At 38.8% G+C, this 12490-nt stretch overlaps 1 protein-coding gene across 5 annotated transcripts in view; it reads left to right on the plus strand.

The window, feature by feature from the left end:
• SYT16 (synaptotagmin 16) overlaps window positions 1-12143 on the plus strand; it is a 318945-nt gene extending 306802 nt beyond the window's left edge. For 3 of the 5 annotated variants that reach the window (XR_010130767.1, XR_010130766.1, XR_010130763.1), the window contains 4 exons: window positions 5-335; window positions 1461-1584; window positions 11522-11637; window positions 11748-12143. The gene's annotated coding sequence lies outside the window, so the exon portion shown is untranslated. Of the gene's footprint in view, window position 1; window positions 358-1460; window positions 1585-11521; window positions 11638-11747 lie in introns of all 5 variants that reach the window. The other 2 variants (XR_010130764.1, XR_010130765.1) reach the window with 2 other exon arrangements.
• The last annotated feature ends 347 nt before the right edge of the window (window positions 12144-12490 follow it).

Consider the following 12490-nt stretch of genomic DNA (forward strand, 5'->3'; position numbering starts at 1 on the left):
GCAGCCCCCGCCGGCGCACTCGACCTACAGGAAAGTTGCTCCCGAGCTGTGGAGGGGCGTCATCGCCTCCTAGCAACGCTCCTAGCAACCGGGTAACATCTGCTCCCTGTGGTCCAATGCGAGCTGAGAACAGCTGCGCGCCCGCCTAGCGCTGCGAACCCGGAGTGAGAGGCGCTTCAGAGACTGGAGGGACGGACCTGCAGGAGCCAGGGCTGCCCGCTGAGCTGCAGTTGCCGCTACTGCCGCTGTCAGCGCCCGACTGGAGTGACAGCCGCAAAAGCAGGAGTGAGCACCGAACCCCGCGCTTCTACCTAACAGGTGCATGCGCCGATCTGGTGAGTGGACCCAGCTCGCAAGGTATGTCTGGATTCATCCAGCCAGGTGCCTTCCTCCGAGCTCAGAAGAGACTCCTTTCCTTGAGGGGGAGGATAGGGACGTGTTCCGGGATCCCACCCCGCCCCCAACCACTGAAGAGTGGCCAGCTGCTGGTCCCAAATGACCTGATTCGATTTTTTAAATGTAAACCTTAGGATTGGTTCTTGGGTGAAGAGTCCGCTGCTCTTCGCTATTAGGTTAGCGTTCGGAAGTTTTCAGTCCTTGTTTTTCCGTTGACTTCGCTGCCTATGTGCAGCTAGGCTGGAAGCAGCAATCGCCCATAGAAAGCCTGTGGTTAAAGCTCAAACGACATAGTGTAGTCTCGACTAATTGAATCAACACGTATGGATAGCAACATTCTTTTTAGGTCCTCCTCTGGAAAGGGTCCATTTGGCCAAGAGCACTGTTCACTGTTACTCAACCTCCTGAAAAGTAACCATAGTAACTCACCTCTCTTTCGATGGGATCCTCCTTATTGGCTGCCTGTCTTCCTTTGGAAAGCGCATCTCTCTAAATTTAGAAGATGATGAGATCCGTAAGCATACATCCATGTAGAAAAGGTGCAGTTAAACATGGCCCTTTAAAGAAATGCTGTCTTCAAAGAAAAAGTAGCATTTGGCGATTTCAAATCTTGTGAGAAAGAATGTGCATTCCAAAGAAAGACGGGGTTCGTGTTTTGAGCTAACTGCTGGTTTGTTACTTTAGAGGGAATACTCCCTGAAATTATATAAAATCTGGCATTAAAACTTAAGAATGACTCTGATTTTTTTTAAAAAAATATCAGCCTACTGATAATCTTCCAAAAATAATCTCCCAAGTAAATAACTGGTAAGATGAGTTATTCAGTTATTTCCAAATGTCTTAGGATAGTTAAGATTCCTCATGTTTAAACTTAAATCTGGACAACACTGAAGTGATTGTGTGTGTTTGAAGGTTTATCTATCTATCTAGTCCAGACCAACCCCATCTCAAATATCTTAGATAGTATCCTCCTGCTGCAGGCTTTCTCCTGACTTGAGAACCAGTTCATGTCAGTGCAGTCCTGACTCGCCCGATGTTATTTGTGTCTGTCTCCTTGTTTCAAGATCTCAGGTAACCATTCATGAGCCTGAGGCTGTGAGAAATGCTCGCTGTGCAAAGGGGAACTCTCACCAGATTTTCTGAAGCTGTTCTAGAAATACACTTTTCGGATTGATTCAGCATTACCAGGTAATTGCTAGCTTAAAAGAAATTACTGTTTAAATATGTATCCAGAGAAATGAATGCTAATGTAACATTACCATAACTTATAAGATCAATATAAGGGGTTGTTTATATAGATGGTTGCTGGGTAGAAGTCAATAGAGGTTTTCTGTAAAAAGGACATTTGTGGGCTGGCTGATTTTCCTCTCTAAGATCCATGTGAATAGGGTGGGCCAAATTAGGTAGCCTGGCTCCGGAAACATGCCAAGCGGAAGCCTACTGAGCACACGAGTGCATGTCCGAATGAAGGAAGTGAGAACTCTCCAAGTTGCAGAAAGAGATTATTGTGATGTTTCAAATTTAATTTGCATAAGGTCATGATGATAGAAACTTATGAGGCTTCAACATTTTAAACTCAATTTTCAAGACTGAATACGTCTTAAATGAGTGTTCAACTCTCCAGCATTTGTAACTTCCACATGTACTGTGCCCTTCCTATAGGTAACCAGCCTAGCAAATTACAATCAAATTTATAAGAATATACCATGCTGCATTTCATCCCATTTCTTTCCTCCCTTTATAAAAATAAATAATTGACAATTTTTATTCAGAAACCTATTTGAAAATTTATTCTGGTCTAGTGGTACAGATTTATGAATACTGTGAGACTTTAAGATTATTGATCTCTGTAGTCACTTGTTTAAATATCTGTAGTTTAATAATTTTAAGGATTAAAGATTAGCATTTGAACTGTCAAAAATGTTGGTTTTGTTAGCCCTTAGCACCATCCATCCTTCTTCCTTCATTTATCATACTGACTGTATTTTATGGTGAGAAACAACCCAAAGAGACCAATAATATTTACCGTCATCTGCCATGAGATGTGTACAGAGTTCCATTCGTGCTATCAATCTGAGGAAAGTTTGAGCAAAGCAGCCACAATTATTGGTTCATGTAGGTGAATTAGTTGTGTGATTAGTAATTTATACCACAGCCTATCTCTTATGTCATGTGCATAAAAGTTGAAGATCATTCAGTGCCCTTTAATTTACATGAATCAGTCTGCCCTTTCATTGAGACCACTGCCACAATCCAAAAGGGCAATGAAAGAGGTTCTTACATTTTAATTTTGATTCTATCATAAATGTGTAATATGCAGACTATATCCTGTGCAACTTTGATAAACGGATCTGTTTGAAAAGTCATTCATCAGAAAATTTTATGGTATTTAGCTTCAAAAAATAAAAACAAATCAAATGGTATCATTATAATATCCACATTTAATCCTGGAGACATTGGTGGGTCCAAAGTTAGAGTGTGGAAAAAAATTGCACCAATTTTTATTTAAGGATCTAGTCACCCTCATCAATTTGAACACCAGCTGCACTTGAATATGTAATGGGTTATAAAGAAGGCATGCACTTAGGAGTATAAGATTTGGCTAAAGCTGAGATCAAGCAGGTTAAAACTAAACCAAATTCTAATTTCAGTCTTTTTTACTCATATACTCTATTTGGAAGTTTTTAGGCATGTGTGAAAATTCTATGTTCAATTTTATGTCATGTAAACTTCATGGAATTTAGAAGACGCCTTGATGCAGACAGAGATGTTGAAAACTTTTATCAAGAGGTTGAGGCCGTTATCTCCATACCTGGGCTCTCTACTGATGACTCATGTCAGCTGGCATCCCAACAATAACTCTAAAGCCAAGGAATAATCAGTTCAGATTGCTCTATTTGTCAAAGCAATATGCCTCAGAAACCTAGAAAAAGCTAAACTGCTAACTCTGAAGCAGAGGTAGGAGTACATTGACCAAAACCATTCAGCACTAAAACGAAGGAAGGATACCTTTTGAGTTTTGGGAGAGGCCAATCCTTGTCGATTCTTTTTTCCTTTTTCTTTTTAAGTTGTTTATCTAAATAGTGTTAATACATTAATGTTTACCCTTTGTAATCTAACACCATTTTTTATATTTTCTTTTTTCCTAATTAAATTTATACAAATGGGCTAATTAACAGAGCCATCCAATTCACTGCAATAATTCTCAGCTGGGGGGAAGGGGTGGCGGAAGGATATTACTGAAAAGCACTAAGAGCTAACCAATGTTTTGCTCAATATTGTAATATAGCCTTATGTTTAGAAAACAAAAGAACGACAGAAAGTAAAGTGCAGTAAAAAGGCTTCTTGGTAGAAACACAAGAGTTATCTGAACATCAGTGGTGCTTAGAAGGACAGGAGGTACACGTTTGAGGCTGGGAAGTCTACTCTGCGTGTGTATTTCAGAGTACATATTGTTTTCAAAGTGCTTAGGAAAAGGGAGCATGAGTAAGGAACATGAAGAAAAGTTGGGAATATTGTAAAGAGAGACAAGACTCAAGAGCCTAGAACCTCAATTCTGCCTCCATGTGCTGCTCATTTTACTGCTTTATGGCTCATTTTCTCTCTATCTAATGTGGGGTATAAGACTACAAGCTTAAGTAGATTGCTTCAGCATGAATGTAACACAATTTAATGAAGCACCTATAGCTCTTTAAGAAAAACTTTTATGTTCACGGGTATCTGTGCAGGATTGTTACATGGGTGAATTGTATGCCACTGGGTTTGGTCTACAGATTATTTCACCACCCCCATAATAAGTGTAGTACCTGAGAGGTAGTTTTTGTATCCTCACCCTCCTCCCTCAAATAGGCCCCTGTATCTGTTCTTTGCGTTCATGTGTACTCGGTGTAGCTCCCACTTATAGGTGAGAAGATGCAGTATTTGGTCTGTTCATGTGTTAGTTCTCTTAGGATAATGGCTTCCAGCTCCATCTATGTTGATGCAAAGGACATGATTTCATTCTTTTTTTATGGCTGTATAGTATGGCTGTGTGCTATTCCATGGAAGCACCTCTAGCTCTTTAGCGAAAAGGTACCCTGTGAATGAAAATTATTTCACCACTAGAGCAACTCCAGGTGAAACACAAATCAGATACCATATGAGTGAGGGCAGAGAGTCACCAACTCCAAGCGAATCCTCATGTGTTTTAAAGTGAGTAAAATTAATGATTAGTTCAATCTTATGTTTTTTTTACAAACCTTTTGGGATAGCAGAAGCAACGTTGGCTTGGATAGATGTTTTTGTTAATATACTCAAGCATGGAGTGGTGGTGGTAGTGATATCAAAGTGGAAGACAATGTGAGTGATATAGATCAGGTACTTTTAGAAAGACCACTATTATCCATAGGTTAGGGATTAAAACTGTTTTCTTTGAGTACCAGTCCTGGGTATTGAGGGAAGTTGTAGTATCTCTCTAGCATATCTCTAGGTATGGATTTCTTGGAACCCATATACTGCAATGTGGTTCCAAAAAAGCAATTTTCTTTCTAATTCATTTCTACTTTCCAAGGTAAAAGATGGGGTAAAAGGAAGCATCATTCCTCAGAATCAGGAATGCACTTCTAGGGGGCGGAAAATCAAAAAGTTTACCCAAGAAGCCTCCTGCACTTCGCCTCTAAATTTCTGTCATTAGCAGGGCCAGATCACGGCAGCAACTGGCTTTAGTGCAGCATCTAAGGAAACCTAATGGTGTTCTGTTTGGTTCAGAGACCATTACCTTTGGAGCAGGATAGGCTTGTGGAACTGGTGGGGTTTTCTTTACTATTCCATGCCTGTGCTTGGGGTTATCCCAAGGGACATGGATGCAATCTAGTACCAGACAATGCTGCTGGTATCTTAAGAAACTCTTCTAAGTCATTGGCTCTCGGTATTCCTGGAAGTTCCTAAGAAAGTCTGCTCGAGCTGGAACTTGTTAGTAATTCTAAATTGCCAGTAAAGTCAATATTGTGCTTGGGGTGGATAAATCTGAAGAAACAGATTGCTCCATTGATTTGGAGATAAAACCTGACACTGAGTTCTGCTACCATAAAGGATATTATCCAGAAAGGTGCTAGGCAAGGGGGTTATGAGAGAGAAGAAAGATGGCTGATGGAAAATTGTTAAACATCAACAGAGCCAAAGGTCTCCAGAAGGCACAGCATCATAGCCTTGAACTTTGCACCCATCTACCTTCTTGAATACACTCATGAATGCTTCATGCAGCCCATGCTTAACACTAAAGAGAGGACCAATGTCCTAGGTATAATATAATGCTGCTGAGCAGGATATGTACTTATGATTTCAAAATGAAGTCACTGCAATAATAATACGTAACATTTACTGAGCAGGAAATATGAGCACATGTGACAGGCACTGAGTAACTGCTTTTTAAACATCATCTCTTCTAATTCCAGTAAAACTCAATGAGTTTGATATTGTGCCCCTGTTTAACAGATAAAGAAAAGTTAGGCTCTTTGAGTTTAAATATCTTGGCCAAAGTCAGTAAGCAAATAAACTGTAGAGCTGGTATTTGAACTAGTGCCGTTGGACAGAACTAGAAGGTTATGCTGAAGTATTTTAAGCCATGCAGTGAGACTACAGAATGTGGTTAGCAGGGACAGATGGGGTAACTCTTTCTAATCAACTGTGGTCATGGCCCTTAAGGAAATATCTCCAGTAGCTTTGTCACCAGCAAAGCATTATTTAGCTAGATAGGGACAATTGCACTTTTAAAGGCTCATGCCAGGCTAACGTGTTACAAAGAAAAATCAGTAAGACATTGTGAACCTGAGGTGCCTGATTTATCTATAACACAAGTCAGTTGTTGATCTGAGATGGACCCCACCTTCTTTCTTGTCATTGATCAGCCTCCATCCCTTCTGTCTGTGGGTAGGATGCACACATCTAATAGGATGGTTTCAACTCTGTTTTTGGAATGTTTTGATTTAAATGTTGTGGGGGGAAAAATGAAAGCCAAACTAAAATTAGGATATATTGAACTGATCACTTCTTCACCATGTCTCCAGCTTTGAGTCTTGACAAAGAATGGATTGCTTTGACAGGAGTTGTTCTTTTTACTGTGGTCTGTTATCTCAAAGTGTTTGTAAATTAATTTGCTGATGATGTTTCCTTAATGTACTGTCCCCAGGCCATGTACCAAATGAAATCACTTGCACCGTAATAGGATTTCAGTTTTCTGGAGGCAGAAGCAGAGCAATAAGGAAGAGCATTTGAGCAATCATTTGTAATTACATTTTAAACATTTATTTAAAGAATTATATAAAAATTATATTGCTAGAACTCTAACGACAGGGATGGTCACTCTGTTCTGTAACTTTTAATTTGTTGGTTATTTATGTTTTATACTACCAAATACACTGCGCTTGGCACAGATATTTTATGGGCCCAGAGGATATAGCATTAGAAACAGCTTGAATATTCAAGCCAGCATTAGCCATTTCACTTTCAGAGACAAATTTAGGCTCAGCCTAATTCAGTTTTGTAATTTACATACTGTTCTCAGAGCTCAGAACACTCAGAATGTGAAGACATAAAGTCATTTCATTTTTTTTTTTGTCTATTTCGCCATCTTTATTTGAATAATAGGCTGGGTTAAGTTTGGCCTTTTAGTTGCAGGAGAACTATAACAGATTTACACATGTTTACTGAATCATAACAACCAAACTTCTTTGGATAGTCAGATCAACTTTAATTAATTATCCAGATGATTACCTGTATGTTTCAAAAATAGTTTACACCTCCTTCACCCAAAATGCATGACCAGTGGCAATACACCAGAAATATTTGGAGTTGTTATAGAATCTGTACTACGTTTTTTCAACTTGATCATTTGCAATATCTTCTTGCAGTTTTTTTAACTGTCTAATTACAATCTAGTATCTTTGGGAGGCAGGGTGGTGGAGTCTTTGAGTCAGAGCTAGGAGGCCAGGCTGGGCTCTGCTTATATGTGGTAGATTTGTGACTAATGGCACAAATAAGGTCTACAATTTGATTGAGGGTTTACTATATGCTAGGCACAGTGCCAGTCACTTTCCATGAATTATTTCAATGATCTTATGAGCCAGTGTTATTTCTATCCTTACTTTACAAATGAGATTTCTAGAGAGTTTATGTAATTTGCTCAGTCACTCAAATAAGAAGCAGCAGAGCTGGAATTCAGACCACTTCCATCTGACTTCAAAACCCAAACTCGTAGCCACATGCCAGAATGTAAATTATTGAACTCGTCTGGGCTGTAGTTTTCTCATCTGGACACTGAGGAGGCTGAATCAGGTGATGGATACATAGTTATCAGCTCCGAATGTTTTGAGTTCTAATCCAGCCAAGCAAACAGATGTAGGAACTTATGTTTGCTATATATTTTAACCTAAAAGTGGCTAGAACCATCCTCCAAAATTGATACTGAAAACATTTTAAATAGCTAAACAGCTTTCAGGGAGGTAATTGTCAGACTGATACCAGCTGTGAAGGCTTTTCAGCATTTTAACAACCCATGGGGGTATTTTTTAAGAGCAATAAACTAAATGGCTAAGTGTGTTGCCCATGGAGGAGCTGAGACTCAAGTCTAGAACTCCTGGGAATTTTCTCTGTATTTTCAGGATCTGATACATTCAGTATATTAGGCTAATTGGTTGATGATAGCCAGACAGTCTTTATGAACCTTGGAATCATTTGGTATGATTTTTTTGGTCTTGATCTGTTAAATAAAAATATCTTTCCTGAAGGTACACTTGGGAGCCAGAACTATAAGTTTATTTGTCATTTGGTTCTCTAATCTGCCACCTGCCTTCCCTTGTATTACTCATTAAAAGATTCTTAATTGGTCATAAATGCTGTAGATATTGCATTACATTGGAAGATAAAATGAGCAGACATTTTAAAAAGATACATATAAGAAAGTCATGTTTGCTCATGATGAAGTTACTCATCTCATTTTCTAGTCTTTTCTCACTGTCACCTACACTATAGTAATTCATTAGAGCTTGTTAAAAAAATTAGAGACCTGCCCAGCTATCATGCTAATAATAGCCATTGATGCTTCTCAATGTGAACCCGGGAAAAGTGACTTCATTCTTCACTATTTAGTTAAAATGCAGTCTGGCTTTGTTCATGAGGCTAAAGCATCTAAGCCAGTGTAGGGAAGCAATAGCAACAACAACAACAATCAATCAAACCAATTGCCTGGCATTCTATTGATATGGCAATCAGCTGATTGACTGAATGTTCTGCTCTTAACTTGTTGCCATAGTGGTACTACTACACCTGCTGAATGCTGCAACCTAGAGGCTCTCAAAATGCAATCCCCAGACGGGCAGCATCAGCATCACCTGGAAATTTGTTAGAAATGCAAATTCACTGCTGCTAGCCCAGATCTACTGGATTAGAAACTCTGGGGTTGGGACCCAGCAATTTGGTTTAACATACCCTCCAGATAATTCTGATGCTCACTAACATTTGAAAACTACCATTACATCAATTAGTTAAACAGTTTTAAAAAAAGTACAAGTAATTGTCACACGGGATAACCCAAAGCTTCACCTAGTTATTTGATTAAATCCTTAAAAAATATACCAAAGAAAATACAGTTTACTAAAAACAGCCCCTGAGAAACCTGGTTTCAGTGATGCTTTCTTTGTTCTCTATACAATCAGTTTTGTTCTTCTTTCCTGAACTTTTGAAATCAGTGAAAACTCTATATAAGCTGAGTTTGCTTACTGAATTCAGGGACTGTGTAGGTATAGTAGCAACTATTGTCTTTGCTTCAGTTCACTTGAGAATTATCATGACATATTCATTTCTTTTAAGATCAGATACACCAGTGTTTTAAAATTCTTCATTCCCTTAACAAAACATAACAACTATAACTTAAGGCTCTCTTGGGTTAATAATCCACAGTGATGCCAGTGAAAAACCGGAATGCTTGGGAATGATTTTGTAGCTTTTCTTACTGACTGAGGAAAATCATTTAGCTACAAAAAGTTGCGGGAAGCTTTTGTAGCTTAGATGCACTGAGTTGGAGGACAAACTAGTAAAAGCAAATTCTTGAACACATTTTAAATATTTAAGCTTAGAAAAATTTAAGATTTTAGAGGAAAACCATCAAATGTCTTGCTGTAGATTTATTTAACTAACACATACATTATTCATTCTTTTGTGAACTAAATGGTTTCAATACATAGAAATATTTGAGGATGTGTATTAAGGGTAAAATAAATTATGTTTAAATATGAAGTTTCTTTCTGGCCTGGTCCCCCGAGGTTGAATGAGAATTGAACTGGACTCAATTTGTTTTCTAAATTCATTCAGTGCTTTCTCTAGAAGCTGCTTGTCTTTAGCTTTGAAAGTAGATCTTGCCTCCTTTTTGTGATATGAGTGCCACCTAGAGTACACTCTGGGAACTCCCTTAAGCAGTATCGTTAAACTAAACGATAACTGAAAATCGGCTTTTGGAACTCCGTCCTTCCTTAAACAAGTAAGAACCTCAGTAGCAATCGTATTTTAAAGGAGAAAACAAAGGTCTTCACTTTCAGTATTATTACAAGGTCAAGTTTGCAAGTCAGAACGTTACCTAAATCTTTCATTTACTTAGAACACCATTAAACCATGTGTTAGGACGATGGCTACACCATAATCATATCATAGAGTGTTTTGTCTACAGATACACCATTATTTCTTTAAAGTGTAATTGGGCTGCCAACTATTTTATGCCAATTTGATTAACCTAGTGACACTAAATGTTCTCTCTGTATTAGGCAGTTTAACTAAAAGAATGATGAAAAATTTCTTTTCTCCTCCCATGTAGGGGTGGGTTGCCCCTACACACCTGTGTGTCTTTCTTGTAAGGTGGACTTAGGAAAGAAAAAGACAGAGAGACAAAGTATAGAGAAAGAAATAAGGGGACCCGGGGGACCAGCGTTCAGCATATGGAGGATCCCGCCAGCCTCTGAGTTCCCTTAGTATTTATTGATCATTCGTGGGTGCTTCTCGAAAAGGGGGTTGTGTCAGGGTCCCAAGACAATAGTGGGGAGAGGGTCAGCAGACAAACACGTGAACAAAGGTCTTTTTGCATCATAGACAATGTAAAGGATTAAGTGCTGTGCTTTTAGATATGCATACACATAAACATCTCAATGCTTTACAAAGCAGTATTGCTGCCCGCAGATCCCACCTCCAGCCCTAAGGCGGTTTTTCCTATCTCAGTAGATGGAGCATACAATCGGGTTTTATACCCAGACATTCCATTGCCCAGGGACAGGCAGGAGACAGATGCCTTCCTCTTGTCTCAACTGCAAGAGGCATGCCTTCCTCTTTTACTAATCCTCCTCAGCACAGACCCTTTACGGGTGTCGGGCTGGGGGGACGGTCAGGTCTTTCCCTTCCCACGAGGCCATATTTCAGACTATCACATGGGGAGAAACCTTGGACAATACCTGGCTTTCCTAGGCAGAGGTCCCTGCGGCCTTCCGCAGTTTTTGTGTCCCTGGGTACTTGAGATTAGGGAGTGGTGATGACTCTTAAGGAGCGTGCTGCCTTCAAGCATCTGTTTAACAAAGCACATCTTGCACCGCCCTTAATCCATTTAACTCTGAGTTGACACAGCACATGTTTCAGAGAGCAGGGGGTTGGGGGTAAGGTTATAGATTAACAGAATCTCAAGGCAGAGGAATTTTTCTTAGTACAGAACAAAATGGAGTCTCCTATGTCTACTTCTTTCTATACAGACACAGCAACAATCTGATCTCTCTTGCTTTTTCCCACACTCCCATTACATTCCATTTCAAATTTGGGTGTGTTTTGACATTAAATGGCATGAAATAAAATAGTATATTGGTATTTCATTTCTGAGGGGCTGCATAAGGAAATAAACATGAGTATCCTATCTAGAACATCTGTTTTGGGTCTGAATGGTGGTATTTTCCTGCCTGCAGGCTTTTCAATCCAGGGCAGTTGTCACTGCTTCACCACGTTGAAGGGAGAATACCAATTTCCAGGAACACCAGTTTATTTTTATAGATAAAATTTATATTATAAGATACTATTTGCCACAATAAAATCTAACCTTTCCCCAATTATTTTATTTGTTTAGCTTATCCAACAAAAGTATTAACATATACATTAACAACGTCGAAAGTAGCCTACTTTAAGAGAAAATATGCAGAAGAAGAAGATTTACATCAAGATTACCAAGGGTATTTTCCAAAAGTAAGGGTTTACTTATTATTATTTGTTCATTTTCATGAATGTTGTCAACATAAAAAGCTGTAGTTTTTGTTTTTCTAAATATAGATTTAATGATCGTGTTTGCTTTCCAGCACCTGATATTACCTGAGGACAGAACTTGCATTCTCAAACTTTCTCTGGAGAAGCTCAGGTTTCTTGAAGACCCAGAAACCTACTTAAGAAGGTCTGTGTTAATTAACAATTTGCTGAGGAAGATACATCTAGAGACGGAGAAAGAGAGCTATGAATACTTTAAAGAAGCTCCCTGTTATAAGACTGCATATTCTGATACAAGAAAACGGCTGAAGTTTATGGTACAGGAATGCTGTTCTCAGTCTCTCTATTATGAAGAGCTGCATTCGTATCATATTGTGCCTTATGCTTCGGAGAATGCCATTTATGAAATGGGCTACACTAGCAGCCACTTGGAGCAAAATTCTCAGTTGCTTATTTATAAAATGAATTAAAGTAACTGTTAAGTCCATTGATACTTTGTTTCTAAATGCTTGAACTGTTTATAGTGAAGATGTTAATATAAGGCACTCATTACCAGTGCACTTGATAGCAAAGATGAGATGCATGCTGAACTGATTGGAGAGAGCAATGGTTATTACTCAGCAGTCCTTAGAATCATCAAATTGAATAGAAAATATGTTCACATATGATAAAGCGGTCAATTAGTGCTTTAGAAGCAAAGATTTTTTTTAAACATAAGATGTGTAGGAAGGGGCCTACGTTAAACAATTATACAGATGAAAAATTTTCTTTTATGCCCTGGTTTCCAAATTCTGCCACTCTTACTGGAAAGTAATGAAAGTAACAGATTAAATTGATA

Source organism: Gorilla gorilla, chromosome 15, assembly GCF_029281585.2.
Source record: "Gorilla gorilla gorilla isolate KB3781 chromosome 15, NHGRI_mGorGor1-v2.1_pri, whole genome shotgun sequence".
Taxonomy (NCBI): domain Eukaryota; kingdom Metazoa; phylum Chordata; class Mammalia; order Primates; family Hominidae; genus Gorilla; species Gorilla gorilla.